At 36.0% G+C, this 6895-nt stretch overlaps 1 pseudogene; it reads left to right on the top strand.

Annotated features, from left to right (window-relative positions):
- Positions 1 to 1241: 1241 nt before the first annotated feature.
- On the top strand, positions 1242 to 1964 carry LOC133337274 (gram-negative bacteria-binding protein 3-like; annotated as a pseudogene).
- The last annotated feature ends 4931 nt before the right edge of the window (positions 1965 to 6895 follow it).

The following is a 6895-nucleotide window of genomic DNA, read 5'->3' as shown; positions in this document are numbered from 1 at the left end:
TTGAAATTTTGTAGGACATTCTAGAATTAGAGTAGATTCGAATTGAATCAAATAAAACTTTTGACACCGAGAATGGGCGGGGTCCCCTCAAGGGAATCGAACATTCATTGGAATCCATATCAGCGCTAAAATTTAATCCCAAATTTAGTGGTGATCTTTTAGTTGCCTATTTCCCCAAATGCTATTATATTGATTTTGGTTTGATGCGGACAATGGCATTTTCAAGTTTGAGGATGTCCTCCCCATCGTCAAAAATTGAACGATGTCCATTTTTGAGGATCAAAGATATTATATTATTCTTTAAATATTAAATGACCGGTACAGCGCATGAGAACACCATGTACCACTGTGACTGATTCCTCCATATAACTGCTTTCTGTTTCCCCTAAGTCCTGGTTCATTGCCGATGGAACCACAATCTTGACCTGTAATATGATTGTTACAGGTCATGTTTGTGGTCGCTTGTCATTGGCCACAGCCCTCTGTGGAGCAGATTCACTTTTTTGTGTGCAAACAATTTAATTCAATTAAATCACTTGTGTGCCCCACACAAGTGAATGTGAAATGCCAAGTGCTGCTGGCATGCATTGGAGGTGAGGGGCTTCATATTATTCTAAATTAGAGAGTGTAAATTTTCTAATAATAAAATGGAAATTACACGTCACTGTGATTTTACTCGGAAGAACCAACGAAAAAACCCAATAAAAAACTGTATCAACACCTTGAATATAAACAAAGAAAATTATTGGATGCAGTGGCGGAATTGCTGGGCAGAAATTTTTAAATAAATATTCCAGCACCCAGGCAAAGCATACGTATTCAAATCGAAAACATCCACATAAAGGACCTTCGTAATAGCCATCCTGCTCTATGGGGTAGTTGCATCAGCAATGACCCAGGACTGTGGAGGTCCAACCACTAACATAGATGCAGATAAGTCATCAGACAATTGTAAAGAATCAGCCACTACTGTGAATGGTATTCCTATGCGCTGCGCCGGCCAATTAATATTCAAAGAAGAATTTGAAGGCCATTCCTTGGATCCACAAAATGGACAGCGGAAAGACGTATTCCTCACTCACCAGACTATGAATTCAACTTCTATCTTGACGATGTGGAGGATGTGCTCAAGGTTGAAAAAGGCATTGTTCGTATCAAACCAAAATCAACCGAACAACATTTTGGGGAAATTTGAAACTGAACGGGCACCATTAAATTTGGGATTGAATTGTACCGGCGATATGGATTCCAGGGAATGTTCCATTGAACCAACATTTGTTGATATTATTCCACCCTATATATCTGCTCAGTTTACATCCAAGAATAAATTCGCCTTTAAATATGGTCATGTTGAGGTTCGCGCCAAAATGCCACGGGCCATCTGGGTGTATCCTCAGCTGTGATTGCAGCCGAATAATCCACGATACGGCATGAAACATTATAATTCCGGTCAAATGCGTATTGGCCAGACAAGGGATGATGGGCCGAAGAAAGATTTAATTACCGGACTTGTGATACACTCATTCCCCGAATTGTATTCCCTACTGTTTTGTATCAACAGTACCACACAAAACCTTTCCGATGAGTTCCATAATTATAAAATGTTGTGGACACCCAATATGATAACATTCTCACTGGACAATGTGGAATATTGCCGCTATGAATTGAACAGCGATGAGGAGAGTTTTCAAAATCTTAAAGTTGGTTATAAGCAGTTACCAAATCGTAATTTCCTACAGCGGGGTACCAAATGGGCACCATTTGATCAGGAATTTTATTTGGTGTTCGGTGAGGCAATTGGTGGACTTTTCAATTTTCATGATAACGCATGGTCAGAGCCGAAACCATGGCAAGGTGGAGAGACGTATGCAATGATGAAATTCCGTAATGCCTATGAATCGAATACAACATGGTTAGATCGGGCCGATTTGAAAATTGATTATGTTAAAGTTTATTCAGTGTAAAAAGACATAATATATATATATATATATATATAAAATTGCTTAAATGTAAAGTGGTCAGTGAATTTTTTTCTACAGAAAAAAAATTGTACCTCAGTGTGAACTGAGGTCTGCGAGAATTTTTTTCTATAGAAAAAAATTGTACCTCAGTGTGAACTGAGGTCTGCGAGAATTTTTTTCTATAGAAAAAAATTGTACCTCAGTGTGAACTGATGTCTGCGAGAATTTTTTTCTATAGAAAAAAATTGTACCTCAGTGTGAACTGAGGTCTGTGAATTTTTTTCTATAGAAAAAAAATTGTACCTCAGTGTGAACTGAGGTCTGTGATTTTTTTTTCTATAGAAAAAAATCCGATTATACCTCTTGAGGTGCTACAAATAAAATTTTTAATGGGATTCTTCGAAATTTAATCCCACTTAAATATATTTTTCCATTTCCATTAAAATCCTACCCCTTTCATTCCCCACCCTCTTGATGGCTGTCTTTCCATTGCAAAGAAACTTAATCACATTTCCAAACATCATTAAATTTTCACCTTTCTTTACTAATTGTGGTTATTAAATGTTATTATCGAGCTTTTTGTTCTCTAAAGGCAAGTAAATGCTGCATTTTCCTGCTGATTCTTTGAAAGATTTCCCAGCCAATGGATGACTGAATGGCAAGAGTTATGATGATGATGATGATGGCCAAAGAAACAGCAAAGAAAAAGGCACAACGTTTTGAAATCGAATGCCGACAGAATGCAACAACCACTAATTGAATTTTTCTGGGTGGGTGAGGGTATGTGGGTCCTCAACATTGGACGGATGTTCATTTCACTTCACCGCAACATCTTTGTAAACACTCCGATGTTTTTCTTCGTCCTCCTACACCATTACTGTTTTCCATCTTCGTTTTCTTCATTATAGCATCAAACTTGTTGTCTTATCATGGTGTTTCTTTTTTTCTTATTCTTCTTCTCGTTTTTTCTTTGTGGTTGTGTTTCTTGCTATCTGCAATGTAATTATAACAACAACGACAACATCCGTTTGGGGCCATAATGGATGTCCTGGTTTGTTTTGCTGTTGCCACTGCCGTTCCAATTTTGTTGCAAAAACATTGATGACGTTCTTTGTTTTTTTGCATTTGCCAATCTACGGATATGCTCCTGCTGCCGACCCCACTCCTCATCCAACCGCCATTGCACACAGTATGACAGTGTAGCCGGTGTTACCAGCTGCCCCAGCACCGGTGGGCCACAAGGTGCCGTGGACAAACCTTTCCTCCTGCAAGATGGTCGTGTCGGATTACGTGCCAGTTTGGATAAGGCCTGGTATACCCATGGCGAAGATGTCTGTGTAACCATAAATATACGCAACGATAGCAGGAAGACAGTACGCAAAGTTCGGGTAAGTTGACTGCAAAAAAAAAAAAAAAAAAAAAACTATAGATAAAAGTAAAAAGTAACTTGAAAAGTGTTTCCATCCTCCTCAGTTCATTCAGCGGAATCTAGTAAAGTGTTATCCGTGATTAAATATTTTGAAAAGCCATAACGAAGTTGGGTTTTTTGTCGCGCTCTTTTTTGTTTTGTGGTAATGAAATGAAAATAATGGAAGAATGTGCAAATACCAAGGATCCACATCATAAAATTAAATAGTAATTTTATACTGGGATGTGGGTGTGTTTTTCTGGTATATAAAAAAAAAAAAATAATGTAAAAAGCATTTGCAGATAATGAACATTTTAAAAGCACATAGTGCAAAAAGGGAAAGTAATTTTAAAATAATATTAAATAATAGGATGATATATTTAGTTCCGCATCGAGTTATTGATAATGGCATAATGTTTCCATAAGGTTGGCATTATTATTATAAATGCTATTCTGTTTCGATATTTATATCTGATCGATTTCTTAGGCTTGGCAGAAAAAAATAACATTCCGTTGAAATTTGTACTTTGGGTAGGCCAGAATAAATTAAAAAAAAATGGAAATTCTTTTATAATAATTTAAGGAGTAAGTAGAAAATTATTATCCTAAAACCTAAACATTTTTGCCGCTAAACTAAAATTAGATATATTTTTTACAAATAAATATCGTATTTACAAAAATCGTTTCTTTTGTAACTAATAGTGAAATTCGATATAGAATAATTTTGTCTTTGACGAAATACTCCTAAGATGCTGTATTATTTAAAAATTTAACACATTTCTGCAAGTTGTTTAATTAACAATATGTCAATATGTTAAATTTTTACAGCAAATTTCTAAAAAACTATTGAATTTAAATATGTATATAGTTTGTTTTGAGACTCATAGTGAAATTTGAAAATTTTATTCTTTGGCACTATGCACTCAAAATGAAGTTTCATGTCACTTTAATATAATTTGTTGAAAGTACTGGGAAATTTCGATTAAAATTTACTAATATTTATACCCTTCACCACACTGTGGTACAGGGTATTATGTCTTTGTGCATATGTTTGTAACAGGCAAAAAAAATCGAGATAGTCCCATGGTTCCTTTTGAGAATATGCATAGAATCACTTTCTAAGTCGATTTATGCATGTCCGTCCGTCTGTCTGTCCATGTTAAATTGTAAACAAAGTACAGGTCGCATTTATGATCCGAATTGGATGAAATTTGGCACAGGTCACTTATTCGGCCCAAGGACGAACCCTATTGAAATTGGGAAAAATCGGTTCAGATTTAGATATAGCTCCCATATATATATTTAACCGATTTAATGTAAACGGTCCCTATATATCTTTCGATTTGCGAAATTTGGTACAGGCTAATCATTTAGGCCTATAATGATGTCTGCCAAGTCCCAATGTCCCTATATATCTTTCGAGTTGCACGAAATTTGGCATAACGTGCTGAATTGAGCCTAGAATGATGTCTGCCAACTTTCGAGAAAATCGGTCCAGATTTAGATATAGCTCCCATATATAGTTTCGTCCGATTTTATGTAAATGGTGCCCCAAAGTCCCTATATATATTTCGAGTTGCATGAAATTTGGCATAACGTACTGAATTGAGCCTACAATGATGTCTGCCAACTTTCGAGAAAATCGGTCCAGATTTAGATATAGCTCCCATATATAGTTTCGTCCGATTTCATGTAAATGGCGCACCAAAGTCTCTATATATCCTTCGATTTTCACGAAATTGGGATAACGTACTTAATTGAGCTTAGAATGATGTCTGCCAAGTTGCGTTTTCTAGAAGTACAGACATAGGCCAACGGATGACCTATTTATATTTGTTTGAAGTCGATTTACATACTTTATGGATAGATCTAGGTAGATTCACATTTAGATAAATATCACATATTTTATTTCATCCAATTTCATGCTAATGGACTTGTTTAATATACCCATAGTGGTGAAGGGTATCATATAGTCGGCTCCGTCCGACTTTACTACTTTCCTTACTGGTTTTTTACTGCGAAATGTGACCCTTCCTATCAGTACAGTCATCTGCCGAAAAAATAATGGATATCTTATTCCCCAACCTAATACATTTTCGTCCGATTTTATCGATTTCGACGTTTGAACTTTCCTTACTGGTTTTTCTATAGACAAATTTCTCAAGTCCACTGAGAACTCTTTCCTATACAAAAACCAGTGCGCGGAGCAGTATAGTCTTACGGGGCCAACCACATTATACCATACACAACTACCACGAAAATCGAATCGAGTCAGCTAGTCGAGATATGACGGTCGTTATCGCGGCGTTACAAATTTCTGGGGCCACACAAAGCTGTAATACTGTTACAACATGGCTGTATAGGGTATACAAATTTCAAAAATTTGGGGACCACTACAATGGGATGTTGTTAAAAAAAATACTGACAATGGGCAAATACCCTTATATACACTTATACCATTATATGGGGCTAACCGCTATGATATGGTATGGATTTTTTACTCTGGGAGCTTTCTAAAATTGGACAAATACTGATTATTTTTTGTGAGAAGAATTACCACAGAATGAAAATTCAAATACCGAATAATATGGGTACTGTTAAGCTTTGACCGAGGGTTATCGGAGCATACATGTTTATCCGTTGGTGAGGTCTCCTATTCCATATAACATTTTACCTACATTTTTTAGAAGAGGCATAACATGGAGACCTAGATTATGCGAATGGTATCTGCCATCTCTCTCGTTGGATTTGATCCGAACATAATACAATTCAATATTCTTTACAAAATCTGCATGATATTCTAAGATAGGGTTTATCGGTCCATTCCTTTTGGTGTCTGCCTCGTAAAGGGTTAAAATTTTGGAAATCACTTATGAATGTATCCGCTTTGGTCCTTCATGTATGAGAGCATATGACATATTAATTTGGTTTATTATTATAACAACAGAAAAACATTTTAAAATCTTTCTAAATATGTTCCAAGAGTATTCAACGTTTTCGAGCCGAATATTGTTATGAGAGGCAGACCCATTTTACCGGCATATGGTAGAAAGAGATTCTCGACCTTCCATTTATCGAGAATAACACTACGTTGGTGATTCAATTGGCCCACAAAACATAGCCAATTTAATCTTCTTCTACTATTGTGCCAACATAATCGTCAGTGGGACCCGTGTCGTGCCGTGATAGCTCACTATTAAAAAAAAACACTACTCACAGATCTTATCAATCGGAATTGTTGAGACTTTGATGAGCAAATACTTTCAAGTTTTTGGCCGGTGACATGTGTTTCCCACCGGTTACAAGTCGATATACTCAAACGAGACCAAAACATGAAAGATAAAATCTTCAACAAATAAAACTATTTCAAATGGAAAAAAACAAAAACTTTCAAACTAAATTTTATGGTATGGAGATTCTTTGCTCAACCTTTGGCAGTTTGTCATCGTAGTTATGTAACGTATACCTAATTAGTTCCTTGTTCACAATTCTAAGAATTATTTCATTCTTTACTATTCATATTTTT

Source organism: Musca vetustissima, unplaced genomic scaffold (genome assembly GCF_032173495.1).
Source record: "Musca vetustissima isolate MV318-11 ecotype Yass unplaced genomic scaffold, APGP_CSIRO_Mvet_v1 utg772526, whole genome shotgun sequence".
Lineage (NCBI taxonomy): Eukaryota > Metazoa > Arthropoda > Insecta > Diptera > Muscidae > Musca > Musca vetustissima.
This window is presented reverse-complemented; position numbering and strand designations above follow the sequence as displayed.